Source organism: Schistocerca piceifrons, chromosome 4 (assembly GCF_021461385.2).
Source record: "Schistocerca piceifrons isolate TAMUIC-IGC-003096 chromosome 4, iqSchPice1.1, whole genome shotgun sequence".
Classification (NCBI taxonomy): Eukaryota; Metazoa; Arthropoda; class Insecta; order Orthoptera; family Acrididae; genus Schistocerca; species Schistocerca piceifrons.
This window is the reverse complement of record NC_060141.1, coordinates 607886933-607907417: the sequence shown is the minus strand read 5'-3', so window position 1 is coordinate 607907417 and position 20485 is coordinate 607886933. Positions and strand designations below refer to the sequence as shown.

Below are 20485 nucleotides of genomic sequence, written 5' to 3'. Positions count from 1 at the left end.
AAGTAATACTGAAAAGACCCTTGGAACAAGCCGGTGTTTTAGTTTGAATGTTGTAGGTGTAGGAGTGTGTGTTTGCACTGTCGGTTTGCATCGGTGTAGTGAAAGCTGTAACTGCATCGGTGCTGCTGTGAAATTTACTATTACTGTTGATGGCACTGCTGCTACTTGTCCACATGTTGCTACTGTATGTCCAAAAATCAAATCAAAGGGGTATTTCATAACTATTGTGTTTGGGTCATGATCAAATCTATGAAACTAATGCACATAGTTCAGTTTCATTAGAATTAACATGCAGATACAATATGTAGTCGAGTCGTTGTAAGTGATTATTTAAGTGTTCCAGTCCATATGGAGATGAAGTTTGTTGTGAGACACTCTCAGGAGTGTTCGCTAGTTCCAGGAACTTCCAAGTCTGATGAATACAGTGACTTTCTGGAGTGGTGCTTTACAGCGACTTGTAATGCAGTCCGGGTAAGGATATAATCCTAAACTGGTAATAGAAACAACAAAATTTCATCAGGAGGCTAAAAGATACTGCTGCCTATTGTGTAAATGTCTAAGCTGATAGGCTGGTAGCAGTCCCATAAACAATGAACGGAGTACAGTGAGACTGTCAAGCGCTTTTGGTACTATTTACGTTGACTATAATATACTTTTTAAAATTCTGAAGGTGTCAGGGATTAATACTGGAAGCGAAGGATAATTATAAACATGTACAAAAACAAGACTCAAGCTTCTAAGAGTCGAAAGACATAAAACTGCAGTAGCAGTAGTTCAGAAGCGAATGATACAGAGTAACAGCCAATTTCAGATGCTGTTCAATATGTACATTGAGCAAGGAAACGAAGGAGAATCTGGAAAAACGAAATAAAGTCCAGGGTAATGAAATAAAAACTTGGAGGTTTTCCGAAGACATTTTTGTCGCATACGGCAGGAAAATGATCTGGAACTTCAGCTGAACTGAATTCATAGCGTCTTAAAAAGTGGTTGTAAGATGTTGCCCAATAAAAGTAAAAGAACGGCTTTGCAATGTACGTGAATTACATTAGGCGATGTGTAGGAAATTACGAGTAGGTTAAGAAATGATACATGAAAAGTACTTAGCGTGTCTTGCTATACTGGTAACAAAAAACTATGGCTGAAATAGAGGGGTATTTCAGATATGAAATAGGAAGGAAAGAGTATCTGGAAAGGGTAAGTTATGTGGAGTGTTGCCTTGTCTGGAAATAAAACGCTGACGATAAAGAGTTCAGACAAGGAAACTGTAAAGGCTTTTAACCGTGACGCTACAGATGAATACTTAAGATAAGATGGGTACATCGGTAACTAACAAGTGGTACTGAATCGAACGGGGAGAAAGGACCTATACGTCACAATTTGACCAAGGAACAGGCATCAAGGAATTGCCCATTTGGCAACGAAGAGACAAAACCTAATGAGAGACACCGAGTCTTAATTACGGTAAGCAGGTTCAAATGGCAGTAGGTTGCAGTAGTTTCTTTACTCCGAGACGAAGGAACTTACGCAAAGTGATAAGCATATGCACTGCAACAAACCAGTCTTCGGGCGACCCAGACAGTACATACTGAGGCTCTTAACGTAGTACTTCGACTATGCCCACTTGATAACAAATACGTAAGAATGTAAATCATTATAGATTGGAAAGAAGTGACTGATAGAATCGTATAGGAGTGCAGGCCATTATCCGGAAACAAGTTCCGCACTGCCGTCTAATGAACAGAATAAGAGCCACCTGTGGGATTGGTTTGCAAAATTTTTAGCATGTAATTCTCAACGAGCAGAAATATACAGGTGTAAAAGCGACTTTGGGCGTATCCCAAGGAAGTTTTATAAAATCATTACTTTTCGTAATATACAGGATTTTCACAGTTAAGCCGACAATTATACGAACGCCAGACCAGGGGAGGTCGCGGAAGTTGTTATAGTAGAATATGCGCGTTACTTATGTGACTATGGCACAGATATAATTTTGCAATGGGTGGCACCTATGTTTGCTAATGTCGTACATGCTTTTAAATGTTTGCCTTTCTTCTGTAGCTACTCCCATATTCCTATTTTGCATTTTCTGTCAATCTCTGTATTCGACGTATGTATGTTGTTTCGACTGCTTTTTTGCTGCATTATTCTGTATCCTAATTTAGTCAATTAAATTAAATATTTCTTATCCAAGGATTTCTACAAGGCTTTGTTTAAAAATGGTTCAAATGGCTCTGAGTACTACGGGACTGAACATCTGAGGTCATCAGTCCCCTAGAACTTAAAAAACTTAAACCTAACCAACGTAAGGACATCACACTCATCCATTCCCTAGGCAGGATTTGAACCTGCGGCTGTAGCGGTCGCGCGGTTCCAGACTGAAGTGCCTAAAACCGCTCGGTCACTGCGGCCGGCAAGCCGACGATCTTCGAGGGGATGTAGAAGGTGGCTTGCGAAACAAAATTAACATAGGAAACCGTGTCTGGAAACCTCATCCAACGACGATACCGAGCGTGGAAGTTATAGGCTCCTGCCCCTGCCATTCCCAGCCTCATCCCTCCCCTCCCCTACGGCAACAGCCGTGACGTTGTACGCGAACACACCGTGGGCAGATCGAGACCTGTGATATTTGATATTTAGTGACCGCGATTAACTGCCACGATCGCCAGTGGAGCAGATGAAGCTAGCTAATCCTATTGATGCGATGCTCTGTTGCCGTAGGAGCTGACGGTGTCGCACACAGGCTTCTACCCACAGTGTATTTCGCCCCGGAAACCTCTGTACACTCTCTGATTTTTGCAGTGAAGCAAACGGGGTGTAACAGACGGAGAACGACAGCGTCGAGATCGCGGTTGTGAACGTCGATGTTCGCAGCAGCCATCTGGAGTGGCCGGCCATCGACCACGTTATACGAATAACGGTAGAGTTTCTGAGACATCGGCGGCAAGGACAGAGGGATAGGAATACAATTAAAACCGCTTAAAAGAGGAAAGGCCGCTGGACCTGATGGGATACCAGTTCGATTTTACACAGAGTACGCGGAGGGACTTGCCCCTTCTTGCAGCGGTGTACCGTAGGTCTCTAGAAGAGCGTAGCGTTCCAAAGGATTGGAAAAGGGCACAGGTCATCCCCGTTTTCAAGAAGGGACGTCGAACAAATGTGCAGAACTATATACCTATATCTCTAACGTCGATCAGTTGTAGAATTGTGGAACACGTATTAGGTTCGAGTCAAATGACTTTTCTGGAGACTAGGAATCTACTCTGTAGGAATCAGCATGGGTTTCGAAAAAAACGATCGTGTGAAACTCAGCTCGCGCTATTCGTCTACGAGACTCAGAGGGCCATAGACACGGGTTCACAGGTAGATGCCGTGTTTCTTGACTACCGCAAGGCGTTTGATACAGTTCCCCACAGTCGCTTAATGAACAAAGTAAGAGCATATGGACTATCAGACCAATTGTGTGATAGGATTGAAGAGTTCCTAGATAACAGAACGCAGCATGTCATTCTCAATGGAGAGAACTCTTCCGAAGTAAGAGTGATATGCCGCAGGGGAGTGTCGTAGGACCGTTGCTAGTCACAATATACACAAATGACCTTGTGGATAACATCGGTAGTTCACTGAGGCTTTTTGTGGATGATGCTGTAGTATATCGAGAGGTTGTAAGAATGGATAATTGTACTGAAGTACAGGAGGATCTACAACGAATTGACACAAGGTGCAGGGAATGGCAATTGAATCTCAATGTAGACAAGTGTAATGTGCTGCTAATACATAGAAAGGAAGATCTTTTATAATTTATCCGGCCGCGGTGGCCGTGCGGTTCTAGGCGCTCCAGTCCGGAGCCGCGCTGTTTCTACAGTCGCAGGTTCGAATCCTGCCTCGGGCATGGGTGTATGTGATGTCCTTAGGTTAGTTAGGTTTAAGTAGTTCTAAGTTATAGGGGACTGATGACCACAGCAGTTGAGTCCCATAGTGCTCAGAGCCATTTTTTTTATCATTTAGGTACAACATAGGAGGTCAGCAACTGGAAGCAGTTAATTCCATAAATTATCCAGCCGTAGGCATTAGGAGTGATTTAAAATGGAATGATCAATCAAATTTGATCGTCGGTAAAGCAGATACCAGACTGATATTCATTGGAAGAATCCTAAGAAAATGTAATCCGAAAACAAAGGAAGTAGGTTACAGTTCACTTGTTCTCCCACTGCTTGAGTATTGCGCACCTGTGTGGGATCCGTACCAGATGGGGTTGATAGAAGAGATAGAGAAGATCCAATGGAGAGCTGCGCGCTCCGTTACAGGATCATTTAGTAATCGCGAAAGCGTTACGGAGATGATAGATAAACTCCAGTGGAAGACTCTGCAGGAGAGACGCTCAGTAGCTCGGTACAGGCTTTTGTTGAAGTTTCGAGAACATGCCTTCACCAAGGAGTCAAGCAGTATATTGCTCCCTCTTACGTGTATCTCGCGAAGAGACCATGAGGATAAAATCAGAGAGATTAGAGCCCACACAGAGGCATACCGACAATATTCCTTTCCAAGAACTATACGAGACTGGAATAGAAGGAAGAACCAGTAGAGGTACTCAAAGTACCCTCCGCCACACACCGTCAGGTGGCTTGCGGAGTATGAATGTAGATGGAGAAGGTGTGACCAACCTAGCACGCTACATGTAACCTCGACAATAGGTCTTCCGTTGACTCCACATGGTTTTAGTACACCAGGTCATTCAGGTGGCCCCCCAGGAAGAAGTCCAACAGGATGAGGTCAGGCGACCGGGGCAGTCACGTTACAGTGCCACCTCGACGAATCCAGCGATCCCCAAACATTCGTCTGAACTGGGTTCTGGTAGCTCAAGTGAAATATATGGGTTCCCCAGCGGAGCCACGTAAGTCGCCAGACTGCAAATATCACCTCCTCCAGTAATTCCGGCAGCGCTTCAAGGATGAACGTGGTAAAACTGACGCCTGTGAATCGAGGGGGCCAATCAAGTAATTGTGGACCATGCCACACTATAAATTGATAGTGAACCTTTCCTGATGTGCTTATCCGTGTGAGGCAAGGTGTTTGCCTCCGTCCACACCTTGATATTGTGGGTGTTGTACAAACCATCACAGGTGAAGGAAGTGTCGTCCGTGCACAACACATATGCAGCGTAATATGGCTGCCTGCCACAACACTGCAGGGACTAATGCCCGAACTCCATACGTGGAGCAAAATCGTGGGGTATTGGCACCTTTGTCTTCTGTAAATGGAATGGGTGTCTTCCCTCCTCATGGAGCACTCACCAGACAGCTAGGTGGGACTTTGCATTGCCACGGCACAGGTGCTTTTGAATGAATCTGCGTGGAACCTCTGTGGCAAACGTATGTTTCACACGTGACCTCTGTCGCGTCGACGGCTTGTGAAACCAGCCAATTCACCCAGATGTCAATGTATGGCTGCTACGTGGAGGAGTGCGGCTGACGCCTGTTTGGATATCGTCGGCATTAAATGCATAACCCTGCGTGCCCTCACCATATGGAAAATACATGTCGCCCGCTCGGTCTCGGTGAACGTCTCCATGATGCGGCACACCAGCATACGACGAACTACCAGCATGTGTTTATCTTTCCCCTCTGCCGCAACTGCTGTTGGCGGTCTCTACGATGTTGGAATGACAGGTGTGGCTACGTTTAGCGCCATCTAACGTCCAGACTGACGACAGGTGCAATGCTAGCCACTCTGGCGGCGGTCTGTTCACATACAACGTCACGCCTGCTGCAGGATGTGAGGCCTAGTGGCAGACGGTGGCGCCTACATCTTCGATGTGATATATCGTCGTTGTATGATGTTACTAGACACGGGTTGTTATTCTCTTTTCCTACCTCAAGACATACTAAATCCCGTCTGTGGGGTCCTGCCCACTAGTCTCGTATAGGGTGCCTAAAGGATGGTAAACAACAATTCAAGCAAATACCATTAATAGTTTTTATTGCCTCGGAATGGTACACAACAATTCAAGCAAATACCATTAACAGTTTTTATTGCAAATAAGAAGAACGGCAATACTTAACTTGTATTTACAAAGGTGTCGCAAGAGATGGGTGACATGCAACAAAGTCAGAGTCAGATCTTAACTTTTCCCGGCGAATTGAATGTTCAGAAACCTTACAGGTTTCCGGCCGGGTGACGTCGTCGACCACCGCCGATACTTCGACAGGAGCACACCCTGCCATTCTCTAGGCTAGGAGGAAGCAATATGCAAGGGAATTTACTACCTCGGTTCACAGAGGAGACTAACAGGGAAGATACCACACACAGAACAAGTAACCGCAGAATCAACACACAACCAAAGATAACCAACATCAGAAATATCGATAGTGACTATTAATCAACAGGTGAGGTAGCACTAATTCTGTCCCTCTGTTTTTTCATGAGAGATAGAGCCTGATTCCAAGCGGCATTTAAACAAAATCCACCATCTCTGTTTATAAGGTTGCGTGATAGTCTGATTTCAACAACTTCCTTAATAACACCATCCCAATAGCTGGACGTGCAAGCCACAATCTTCGTGTTGTTGTTTTCCATAGGCTGTCCGGCGTCAAGGCAATGTTCTGCAATAGCGGATTTTTTCGGCTGTTGTAAGCGTGTGTGACGCTTGTGTTCATAACATTGGTCTTCCACAGTCCTGATTCTCTGACCAATATATGACACGCCACAACTGCAAGGAATACGATTACCACCAGCCTTACGCAAACCAAGATCATCTTTTACGGACGCCAACAGGGCCTTAATCTTAGAAGGTGATCGAAAAACGCATTTCACATCATATTTCCGCAAAATACGGCCAATACTGTTGGAAATGCTTCCTGCGTAAGGCAAAAAGGCCGTAGACGTAGGTGCCACTTCGTTGCTGTCGTCACTCAGCCGTTGCACAGAAGGCTGATAGCGCAACGCACGTTTGACCTGCCTCTTACTATAACCATTCTGACGAAAGGTGACTTCGAGATGTGATAACTCAACTGCCCAACTTCCAGGGTGTGAGATAACGTGGGCCCTGTGAACAAAGGTAAGAAGTACTCCTTCATGCTGAGCTGGATGGTGACAACTATAAGCTCGCAAATACAAGTCAATGTGAATAGGCTTCCAATAAACAGAATGTCGCAACGTACCACTCTGTTTATAGGAAGCCTACTCACACTGACTTGTATTTGCGAGCTTATAGTTGTCACCATCCAGCTCAGCGTGAAGGAGTACTTCGTACCTTGGTTCACAGGGCCCACGTTATCTCAGACCCTGGAAGTTTGGCAGCTGAGCTATCACATCTCGAAGTCGCCTTTCGTCAGAATGGTTATAGTAAGAGGCAGGTGAAACGTGCGTGCGGTTACTTGTTATGTGTGTGGTATCTCCCTTGTTTGTCTTCTCTGCGAACCGAGGTATTAAATTCCCTTGTACATTTCTTCCTCCTAGCAATTTCCTGGAGAATGGCAGCGTGTGCTCCTGTCGAAATATCGACGGTGGTCGACGAGGTCACCTGGCAGCAGTCGTTTGCCATATACAGTGTTCAAGCAAGTTTGTCATACAGTTTGTGGATGACTAATAACTGCTATCGTAGCACTCTCTGCTAGGTCAGTCCGTATACTGTCCGAATACTCAGCCGATAGTGAGCGACCGAGGCTGGCAGGAATGGTGTTTATAGTCTCCTCTTGTGGAGGCCGCTCCCGTATAGGTGTGGTCGTAATCAACGCACCATTGGTCGACGTCGTTTCATCGCCTTCTCTTCTCTTGCATTCCTCATCTTCATTCCGACGCTTGTGGTTACGCCAGATCATTCTCGAAAATTTTTCAGTGTAATTTTGAAACACCCTGTCTATAAACGGCCTAGTGAATAAAGTCAAAAGTTCGACGAATCTTTTCACGGATGCTGCTGTTGTACAGAGAAAGGTCGCAACGCTATAAAACTGTAGTGAAATGCAACAAGACCTGCAGTGAATCGGTGCTTCTGGCAGGGATCATCAGCTGACTTGCAACATAAAGGTGACGCATCGTGCAAAACACAGGGAGAAATACGTAAAAATATACTATATTAAATGATTACAGCAATCATTGGAAGTAGTCAAGTTCACAAAACATGTAGGAGTATACAGACAGAACAATTTAAGGTGGAACAATTTCATAAAACTTGTCGCAGTCAAGGCAATTACTGGACTGAGATTCACTGAAATAATTCTTGGAAAATGTAAACCACTGACAAATGAGGTAGCCTACAAAACTCTCGTACAACCAATACTTAAATACTGCTTTGTTGTCTGTGTTCTGTACCAAATGAGATTGATGGAGGCAACAGAGAAGATTCGCAGAAAAGCAGCGCTTTTCGTTTCATGTGCATTTAATAGGTTCAAAAGCGTCACGAAGATGTTGATACAACTCCAGTGGAAGACGCTCCAGCAGAGGAGTTCTGCATCGCTGTGTGCTTTACTGTTGAAGTTCCTGGAGTGTACTACATCTTGCACAAAAGAATAGTATATTTGATGCTGCCACAAAAATTTCAAAGATCTTCCCTGGCAGTACCACAGGCACAAGAGAATAGGGTAACAGCAAAGAGAAATTCCAGTAATTCACTGACGGAGCAGGAGCGAATGTGGCAACTAACTTAAAACCGTGAATGAAATGAGCGTACGAAACAGTACATTAACACAATGAGACGCCCTGGCTCCCGGGTTCGATTCCCGGCGGGGTCAGGGATTTTCTCTGCCTCGTGATGACTGGGTGTTGTGTGCTGTCCTTAGGTTAGTTAGGTTTGCGTAGTTCTAAGTTCTAGGGGACTGATGACCATAAATGTTAAGTCCCATAGTGCTGAGAGCCATAACACAATGAGGCAGGAAGATATCATAATTATGGTGGCTGTCAAAAGTGTCACAAGAAGACTTAAGCTGGACACAACAGTAATGATTCACAATACAGACATGGCAGAAAGAGCATCTGAAAAGTGAAGTTGTGAAATCCTGAAGTGACCAAGAGAGCTAACCAAATGAGACAGGCAGGCGTATGATGTCATTGCCACTCCACCATAGCCAATCACACGAGCCTGTCCCCCATCAACAATACTATGTTCTGATGGAGCTATTTTTTGTTTGCAAATATCCTGAAGATAAGTGAGGCCCATGTGGAGTTGCCTAGGTTCTTTTGTGGAGCAAGAGCTCCTGCCTGGCGGGGTTTGGTCGCTGAAACCTGCCGTGCCAACTACTAAGTCAAGACTACTGTGGAACTATGGCTGTCACCATCTGGCAGGCCTTGTGAAGGCCTAACTAGTAGGGTCTGGGAGCAGATCATCGTCCAACATATAGGTGCACCTCTGCTGACACTTGCCTACGTTCCTGTTGCAGACATCTCTCCACGATTTCACATGTCCTGAGCAGAACTGGAACACACCGTCCCTTTGTGAAGTGGACGACAGAGCCATGTATATCCTGGTCGTCTTCTCCAGGAAACTATTGGCCCTCCTGAGCAGAAGTGACAGCGATGCATGCTATCTCCTTGGGGATGTGGCCTCGTGACATTGGTGGAGATATGTCGATTTTGTCGCCAGTACTAAGGCTAAGGGCTGCTCTCTGTTCAACACATACTGGGCAGGCATTTGTGGCCTGCACGCCTACCAGCGCTGGCAACCTGAATGTCGACGCATCAACTCTTGGATTTTGAGGACAAAAAAGTTTAACATTGTAATACCGATTTAAAAACGCCTTCTGGAGTCGGATAGGCGTCTATCCTCTGAGTCAGTATACCCACATTTCTAGAGTTGTCAAATGTCAATTTCCTGACCTCAACCTGACCTCCCACCACCTTGACCTACGATCAGGGTGCTGTAGTTCCTAGAAAAGTCAACCAAAATGCTGGTATCTCCTTTGTATATTCCATGAAGAGCCTATGAAGGTAAAATTAAAGACACAGGGGCTTACCAACGATTGTTCTTCCTGAGAATTATTGGAGACTGGAACAGTGGTATACAAAGTGCCCTCCACCACACTTTATAGTGTGGCTGACTATTATAGATGTAGATAAAAGAAACCAAAGTGTGTGCTTCTAGCAGTAAACAGATTACTCAGCATGAACTTCTGAAGCAATGTTACACATATGCAGACGAGGCACAGTGTATATGGTGTGTTACGTATCGCATGTAGTCGCAGTTAGGAATACGCACAATGATCAGCTGCATACTTGAATGGTGGCAATGAATATTTCTGCCGGACTGGGAGCGAATCTGGACATCCACTTTATGTTAACAGGCGCCTTAACCGATTTGAATATTCGTATACGACTCACAGCTAGACCCAAACCTCCATATGTCATCGTTCCAGTGTCACAACCTGTACTATACAGAGGAGGACGTTTTGATTGAAAGTCGCTTCCTGGTATGGGCGCGAAAATGCGATAGTGCAGTGCCTGTGTCGTTAAGAAGAACGATGTAATGCTCCTTCGCACATGCGTACATATGCCAATATCGGGCAGCAACTTCCAATTAAAATGATGGAGGACAGGCTCGTGTGATCTGCTACAGTGGAGTGGCAACGACATCATGCAGCTGCCTTTCTTAATTCAATTACATAACGTGTGTACGAGTACAGTTTGTATCAAAGGAACGACAACATACGGAGGTTTGGGTCTGGTCATGAGTCGTACACAGATAGCCCAAGTGTGGCTGTGGAGAAGACTCTCCAGAACATACAGTTCGTTATGCGGACTCAGCACGGAACAGCAGACGTTACGGAGATTCTGGACCTAGAGACACCTTAACAAATATTCGACAACATTAAATGGCACTGTGTCCAAAAGGGTCTTGGCATTCACATGCGTCAGCATAACCAACATGCTCTCCTGTGCTACTGGAGCCACTGAACTACCAGTGTACACACACATGGGATCTGAGAGACAATGTCACACTCGTCGTTATGCGGTGACAGTCTATGCACTATAATACCACCCAAGTAAGGACATCATGAGAAAAGTTTCCTGAGAAAGACTCTTATCCACAGTGAAATGGATGGAGGTTGGTGATCCCTTCACAGTGCCCATACAGCAAGCAGTCCACCTCTGAACTAGAGACTGTAAGAAATCTCTGATGCAAAAGATGAAAAATTGCTAATAGTGATCGATCTATTAAGTTAGGCGCAAACAGACTGCAGGGATTATCCCTGATAGTAGTGGTAGAAATAATAGTCAAACTAGAAGTATTGCAGAGAATAATCATGAGGAAACTTTTAGCTCCAAAAGAAACACAGAAACTTGGAAATTAAGAATGAATGATGGGATGTTCAGAATACAGAAAATTTCAGAAAAATAAAATACTTTTCGTTGTTTTCAATAGCAAGCCGAATCTGGAAGAAAATTCATTTTAAAATAGGTAATTATTATTTGTATGGAAACGTTTACTTACCGAACAGAAAACCGTTACTTTACGGAAATAGAACGCACGTTTTTGGTGGAGCGGCACTCTTTTATGTCGTGTGATCGTAATTTTGCTCACATTGAGGAAAGACAGGGGGCAACTGTGTGTGAAGTTCCGAAATACTTAGATAGCGCCATCACTGAATGGACGCACACAACACCATTCACAGTGACTGTTACGCAAGAAAGAGATTTTTACGACCTTAAGTCAACTGCTGGAAAATATAAATTTCACCACTGTACACATTACAGAAGCACAGTCGATCAGACTGACCGCTGAAAGTGTAGCGCTACTGAAAGTTTGTCTTGAAGAGGATCGTGAGGCTTTTTGAAATTCAAAAGGTGCAACTGGAAACACGACACTGTGAACATAGTTTGTCTGAAGAAAAGAGAAGGAATTTAGCTGAAATGGTTCCCTTTGTAAAAGAGGAGAACCTTGGTATGATGGGACTTGTAACGTTATTTATGCTAAAGCCATTTCATACAGAATGTTTCATTTTGTTCAAATTTTTTTATCATTTGGTTCGTGAGCCTTCTGACGTAGAACAAAAACAGACATATATGTTACGAAAGCTGTACATTTTTCGTGTTTCTCTTTTGATCCCACCAAATTTTATATTACTTTTGCGTAACTACTAACTCGTATTGTTGATTATCTGTAAATTTGATGTTCGGAGCTGAAGCTCTTACATGCCACAAATTCACAAGGAGTCACTCATGATGTGCTTTATTTAGTAACATAAAAACACATAATTCTGTATGCTACTTCAGGTCGTCTACATCTGCATCTACGCGATTAGTCTGCTATACACAATAAATTGCCTGGCAGAGGGTTCAATGAACCACCTTCGCCGGCCGGTGTGGCCAAGCGGTTCTAGGCGCTACAGTCTGGAACCACGCGACCGCTACGGCTGCAGGTTCGAATCCTGTCTCGGCATGGATGTGTGTGATGTCCTTAGGTTAGTTAGGTTTAAGTAGTTCTAAGTTCTAGGGGACTGATGACCTCAGAAGTTAAGTCCCATAGTGCTCAGAGCCATCTGAACCATTTTTGAACCACCTTCATGCTGTCTCTCTACTGTTCCACTCTCGAACGGCACGCGGGAAAAACGAGCACTTAAATATTTCTGTGCAAGCCCTGATTTCTCTTATTGTATCGTGATGATTATTTCTTCCTATGTTTTCGCAATCGGAGGAGAAAACTGGTGATTGTAATTTCGTGAGAAGATACCGTCGCAACGAAAAACGCCTTTGTTTTAATGATTGCCCCTCCAATTCACGTATCATGTCTGTGACACTATCTCCCTTATTTCACGATAATACAAAACGAGCTGCCCTTCTTTGTAGTTCTTCGATGTTAGCCGTCAGTCCCGCCCGATGCGGATCCCACACCGCACAGCAATACTCCAGAACAGGGCGGACAAGCGTAGTGTAAGCAGTCTCTTTGGTAGACCTGTTGCACCTTCTGTGTTCTGCCAACGAATCGCAGTCTTTGGTTTGCTCTACCCACAATATTATCTATGTGATCGTTCCAGTTTAGGTTATTTGTAATTGAAATCCCTATGTATTTAGTTGAGGTCGGCCAGTCTCGATGTTCCTGCCAACGCCCTCCTACCTGCAGTAGCAACAACACGAGCCGTGCTTCAAATGTTGTATTTCATTTCAACAGCAAATCCTTCCTTTCCTATCTCTCCGTTATTTTCTACTAAATTACTAACGTTATCTATAACTAATTGTTTTCCTCAAAACAAATTTTGCTCCTAATGTGGATAATGTACTCTTATATGTAAAATTATAAAATGTTCCACCAACTGCGACATAATCGCGTATACAAACAGTGATCGAATACTGTCAAATGCTTTTTTATTCCAGTCTCTGATCACAATATCAATTCTTTAGAAGATGACCGGTTTCAGTCCGTAATGACCATCCTCAGAGCTTTTTTTGGACATGGTGTAAAAAAGATCTGATGATGGTCATTACGGACTGAAACCGGTCATCCTCTAAAGAATTGATATTGTGATCAGAGACTGGAATAAAAAAGCATACAAAAAGGCTCGACTCACTTTTCAAAATATAACTCAGCTGGTCTCTAAATATGTTATATGTAATAAATGAAAAGAAATGACAACGGAGCGCAGTGGAGCCGCGAGCAGCGTAGAAACAGCCGTAGTGAACTTGTCTGCGCGTGGCGTGGTGGGCTGTAAGGCGGACTCCATCGAGTGGAGTAGCAGATGGTGTCTTACTGCCGGCTTCCAGATGAAGACAGCAGCTCACAGGAAGGCAGACAATCCGGTGGAGTGTATGATTACGGCGAGACGGGGCAAAGCATGAAGTCATAAAGTGACGTGGGCTTTGGCGTGCCATATCTGCTACTGGATAACCACAAGCTGATTAGATTACTGGGAGTCAGTGTGTGCTGGGTAAGTGAGATTGGCTTTCTTCAGTTTGTGTTCTAAGGAAGCATGATGATGTGGCAAAACTATCTTTAACTGTATCTGCTCACCAGGGCGTGGTGTCGTAAAGTGAACCATTTTGAAATAAGGCACTCTTCTCGGTTTTGCCGTCGCATCATATTGTGCAAATCCCACAATATTTCACAGATACTACTGTACGACATCTTCACGTGGCGACGGGTGTTCTTGACGCTGCTACAAGGCGCGATTGATGATACGTGGGCCACGGCAAGGAATTTCTCAGGCCAGCAGCAGACAATATGCCCACAAACAAACCACAATCACACTGTGTTCTGGTGTAGTGAGAAGCCTTTTACTACGTTATTTGTGGAAAGTATTTGTTATAGCTACGTATGCATCACAACATCTGAGCATGATGCGGAGAAAGGAAGTTCTTGCCACACGAAAACATGACACGCTACCTGTAATAATTAACACGAAAGTGGTCCAGAAAATTCATGCTCACCAAAGGTAAAGAATAAATAAAAACGAAAACCCACTGACGATGGCACAGTGGTGCGGAAAGGTGTTTGGGTACTGAGAAAAAATGTGTTTTGCGTAACTGGCGGACCTCAAATCCCAAAAATTTTAACTGCAAACACTGCCAATAGAAGGAGCTGTAAATCGAAAGATGGATAATACGCCCTCAGTAGGAGGAAAGCGACGCTCATAGTTCCATCTGACGGCAGCCGTAGGAAGACCTTTAGCGCTTGGACTGAAGGTAGTGACTGTGCTGCCAGACGCTCCTGTGGTTAAAAGCTGAATTAAAACTCAGCAGTGCGCTGCTTCGAGTCATGAATCGACAGTTCTCCTTTCTTCTGCTTTGATATAAAGGCAGCCAGTGCTGGATTCCAGGCGGCAATGAATTGAAAACCTTTATTCCTGCTGAAAAGAGCGTCAGCCGTAGAATTTTTTTTTCCTCACTCTTCTGACTGGTTTGATGTGGCCCGCCACTAATTCCTCTTCGTATGCCAACCTTTTCATCTCAGAGTTCAATTGCAACCTACTTCCCCAGTTATGTACTGGATGTACTCCAATCTCTGTCGTCTTCTACAGTTTTTGCCCTTTGCAGCTCCCTCTGGTACCATGGAAGTCATTCCCTGATGTCTTAACAGATGTCATATCAGTTTGCCCCTTTTCCTTATGTTTTCCACTTATTCCGTTCCTCTCCGATTATGCGTGGAATCTCCTCATTCCTTATCTTACCAGTCCACCTAATTTTCAGCATTCATCTGTAACACCACATCTCAAATACTTCGTTTCTCTTTTGTTCCAGTCTTTCCAAGTACATATTTCACTACCATACAATGCTGTACTCCACACGTTCATTCTCAGAAATTTCTTCCTCAAATTAAGACCTATGTTTGATAGTAGTAGACTTCTCTTGGCCAGGTATGCCTTTTTTTCACTGCCAGTCTGCCTTTGATGTCCTCCTTGCTCCGTCCGTCATTGGTTATTTTACTGCCTGTTTAGCAGAATTCCTTAACTTCATCTACTTCGTGACCATCAATCCTGATTTTAACTTTCTCGCTGTTCTCATTTCTGCTATTTCTCATTACTTTCGTCTTTCTTCGATTTATTCTCAATCTATATTCTGTACTAATTAGATTGCTCATTCTATTCACCATATCATGTAAGTCTTCTTCACTTTCACTCAGCCGCTTGGAGTGAATCCGCAGTTAGAGGCGCAGTATCACGAATCGCGCGCCCTCTCCCACCGGAGGTTCGAGTCTTCCTGCAGGCATGTGTGTGTGTGTCGTCCATAGCGTTAGTTAGCTTAAGTAGTGTGTAAGTCTAGGGACCGATGACCTCCGCAGTTTGGTCCCTTAGGAATTCACACACATTTGAACTTTCACTCAGGATAGCAACGTTGGCAGCGAATCGTAACATTGATATCCTTTCATCTTGAATTTCTGTTCCACTCCTGAACCTTTCAGTTATTTCCGTCATTGCTTCTTCGACGCACAGATATAACAGTAGGGACGAAAGACTGCATCCCTATCTTACACTCTTTTATATCCACGCACTTCGTTCTTGATCGTCCAGTCTTATTATTCCCTCTTGGCTTTTTTGTATACTGTATATTACCCGTCTCTTCCTATAGTTTACCCCTATCTTTCTCAGAATTTCGAACATCGTGCGCCATTTTATATCGTCGAGCGCTGTTTCCATACCGACAAATCCTATGAACGTTCTTGGTTCTTCTTTAGTCTTGCTTCCATTTTCAACTGCAACGGAAAAATTTCCTCTCTCGTGACTTTCCTTTTCTAAAGCTAAACGGATTGTCATCTCTCAATTCCCTACTTTCTTTTCGATTCTTCTATATATTATTCTTGTCAGCAACTTGGATGCATGAGCTGTTAAGCTGATTGTGCTTGTGAGCTCTTGCAGTCTTGGGAATTGTGTGGAAGAAATTTTTTCCGAAAGTCAGATGTTATGTCGCCAGATTCACACATTCTACACACCAACATGAATAGCCATTTTGTATGACATCCTTAAAAACACAGTCGCCGGAAGTGGGTTAGATGGTGCTAAGGGTAAAACTTCGATCTGCTCGTAACACACGCGATGTCCCGTGTGCAGCTGATTTATCAGTCTGGCCCTGGCGGTATGACGATGGTGTTCAGCACAACGTTGCTGTTGGGTTCGGAATGTCTGCTCAATGTAAGATTTCCCACATTGGCACGAGATCTTATACACGCCACGCTTCCTAAGGCCAATTTCGTCTTTGACCGATCACAACAAATCCCTCCAGCCCCCAGAAAAATTGAGAAATTGGCGCATATAAGCTCCTACGCCAATTTGGGGAATCTTACATTGGGAAGACACGACAAGACATGGAAAACGTGAACACTAGTATCACACAAGCCAGAGCCAGCCAGATAAACCAGCGCTAGCGAAACATTGCCTGGACACGGGTCATGGCGTGCGTTACGAAAAGGCCGAAGTTTTATGCTCAGCGTCATCTTCCTGGGTATGTGTTTTTAAGGATGTTATCCATATCCTACGGTGGACGCTGTTATCAACAAACAAATAGGTTTTCAATTAAGTACCGCCAAGAATCAAATTCTGGCTGTCATTAAATCAAAACAGAAGAAAGATGCAGTGTCGATTCGTGACTCGACGCAGAGCATTGCTGAGAATCAATTCACAGTTTCACCACAGGAGCGTCTGGCAGCAAAGTCATTGCTCACAGCTCATGCCGAAAGGACTTTCTACAGCTTCCAGCAGGAGTCACTAAGAACGGCCAGCGTCTTGCTGTGCATTCGTATTGCCTACTGCTGACATGATAAATTTCGAAACCGTGGAGCGCCTATGATCAGTCGTTCCTTGTAGCAACGACAACATCAGCTACCAGCTCCTGAAGATGTCGATCAGTTGTACCGCCTAAATACTGTGTAATTTGCACAATATTATTCGACGGCATACTCGAGAAGAGTATTTGCAACAGATCCGCCGGGAAAACCTGAAAAGTTACGTGGACCGTTTTGACTGTGAATTTGAAAGAACAGCGTGGTCAGTGTATGATAGTCGTTTATCATCGGTAGGTTTGTATTTTTCTTGTGGATGGTAAATGTGCCGTCTTTGCACCTCACTCTCTACGACAACTGAAAGGCCTAACGACTGGAGTTACACGGGCGCCACCGCTGCAACGGGATGCCTCTCACAGAGCGAGCTGCATTAGACCAAGCGCCCTCTGGAGCCACGGATGGTGGCCACAATAGGCTGTCTGGCAGAGCCTCGAGCGTCGCAGAAGACCTCTCATCAGAGCGAACCAGCAAAACCTGTATGGATTTCACGGTACATCCGGGTAGCCTTTGTACACTCAGCTACCGATAACAAGAGTGTCCAGGCCTAGCAGTGGAGTTAGGGCACGCCCGGCTCTGTTTGGTATACAGGGTGGTCCATTGATAGTGACCGAGCCAAATATTTCACTAAATAAGCATCAAACGAAAAAACTACAAAGAACGGAAGTCGTCAAGCTTGAAGGGGGAAACCGGATGGCGCTATAGTTGGCCCGATAGATGGCGCTGCCATAGGTCAAACGGATATCAGCTGCGTTTTTTAAATAGGAACCCCCATGTTTACTGCATATTCGTGTACTACGTAAAGAAAAATGAATGTTTTAGTTGGAGCACTTTTTCCGCTTTGTGATAGATGGCGCTGTAACAGTCACAAACGTATAAGTATGTGGTCTCACGTAACATTCCGCCAGTGGCGACGGTATCTGATTCGTGATACATTATTCGTGTTAAAAAGGGCCGTTTACCAATTGCGGAAAAGGTCGATATCGTGTTGATTTATGGCTATTGTGATCAAAATGCCCAACGGGCGTGTGCTATGTATGCTGCTCGGTATCCTGGACGACATCATCCAAGTGTCCGAACCGTTCGCCGGATAGTTACGTTATTTAAGTAAACAGGAAGTGTTCAGCCACATGTGAAACGTCAACCACGACCTGCAACAAATGATGTTGCCCAAGTAGGGGTTTAGCTGCTGTCGCGGCTAATCCGAACATCAGTAGCAGACGAACTGTGCGAGAACCGGGAATCTCAAAAACGTCAGTGTTGAGAATGCTACACCAACATCGATTGCACCCGTACCATACTTCTATGCACCAGGAATTGCATGGCGACGACTTTGACGTCGTGTACAGTTCTGCCACTGAGCACAAGAGAAATTACGGGACGATGACAGATTTTTTGCACGCGTTCTATTTAGCGACGAAGCGTCATTTACCAACAGCGGTAACGTAAACGGTCATTATATTCACTACTGGGCAACGGAAAATCCACTATGGCTGCGAGAAGTGGAACATCAGTGACCTTGGGGGGATAGTGTATGGTGCAGCATTATGAGAAGAAGGATAATTGGCCCCCATTTTATTGATGGCAATCTAAACGGTGCAGTGTATGCTGATTTCCTACGTAATGTTCTACCGATGTTACTACAAGATGTTTCACTGCGTGACAGAATCGAGATGTACTTCCAACGTGATGGATGTCCGGCACATAGCTCGGCTGCCGTTGAAGCGGTACTTAATAGCATATTTCATGACAGGTGGATCGGTCGTTGAAGCACCATATCATGGACCGCACGTTCACCGGATCTGACGTCCCCGGATTTCTTTCTGTGGAGAAAGTTGAAGGATATTTGGTATCGTGTTCCACCGACAACGTCTGACAACATGCGTCAGCGCAATATCAATGCATGTGCAAACATTACGGAAGGCGAACTACTCGCTGTTGAGAGGAATGTCGTTACACGTATTGCCTAATGGATTCAGGGTGACGGACATAATTTCGAGCATTTATTGCATTAGTGTGATATTTACACGTAATCACGCTGTAACAGCATGCGTTCTCAGAAATGATAAGTTCACAAAGGTACATGTATCATACTGGAACAGCCGAAATAAAATGTTCAAACGTACTTACGTTCTGTATTTTAATTTAAAAAATCCACCTGTTACCAAATGTTGGTCTAAAATTGTGAGCCATATGTTTGTGACTATTACAGATCCATCTATCACAAAATTAAAAAAGGGGTCCAACTAAAGCATTCATATTTCTTTACGTAGTACACGAATATGTAATATATAATTTGGGTTCCATCTAGCGGGCCAACCATAGCGCCATCTGGTTTCCCCCTTCAAGGTAGACAAGTTTCATTCTTTGAAGTTTTTTCGTTCGACGCTTATTTCGTGAGATATTGGGTCCGGTCACGTTCAATGGATCACCCTGTATATGTGCCCGTCCTGTGGCTTTCTGAAAGGCAAAGCTTTGGGAAGCGTCTTGAGCTGTATGAGTCTATCGTACAGTGGTGCCATATAATCATTAACAACAGCGTTCTGTCGTTAATTGTCTCCCAGATATGACCGTCACTGCACTCAAAGGAGAGGGCAGATTTACCTCTGTCTGTGTACGGTCTATTCAGTGATAGAGCGTTTAATAATTATTGCATGCATTGTCAGTCCTGATACACAGCAGTTTTAATGCAGTACACAGCGAACCGAGTATGCTACTGTACACAAACAAACCCTTGGCATATTTTCTTCTAGCGAGCTTTTATTAATGCTCTTGTTTCTTTTACAACAATTTTGTAAAAACCTTGCTTTTTCTTGTCAATGTGACCACCATTGATTAGCTTTGAATCCAGGACTTAAGGAATTCTGAGAGGTGTTCTTAAAAATTAAAACATTTGCTCAGTTTAATGTGATTTCAAACTATATTTTTGAAGCCCGACAGTACTGCCGGTCGACTGTAATTGTGTTATCTGCCAGACTGTGTATTCCCTTATTTGGAGCAAGCTTTCATTTAGGGTTCTAATCGTTATAGAAAGCTTCAGTGGTTCTTGTCGTCAAGTCTGCTATATTCTTTGAATACCTCTCTGTGATGCTCATTTTTATGATCAGCCCACTGTAATTTTATTTACATGGGTGTCCATGGTTACCCATGTGGTCTGTTGCCTGTTTTTGAATTCTGGCCTGACTGTGAGGCTGTTTCTATTTTGTAACACAGCTCTCCTTCAAGCTTCGACATTAATTGTAAAATTACTTTTCTGATATGTTAATAAATGGGAGTTTTAGTAATTATGATCAC

The 20485-nt window shown here is 44.1% G+C and overlaps 1 protein-coding gene across 1 annotated transcript in view; it reads right to left on the bottom strand.

Moving 5' to 3' along the window:
- Positions 1-20485, bottom strand: part of LOC124796049 (alpha-tocopherol transfer protein-like) — a 64857-nt gene that overhangs the window by 15707 nt on the left and 28665 nt on the right. The gene's annotated exons all lie outside the window — the stretch shown is intronic.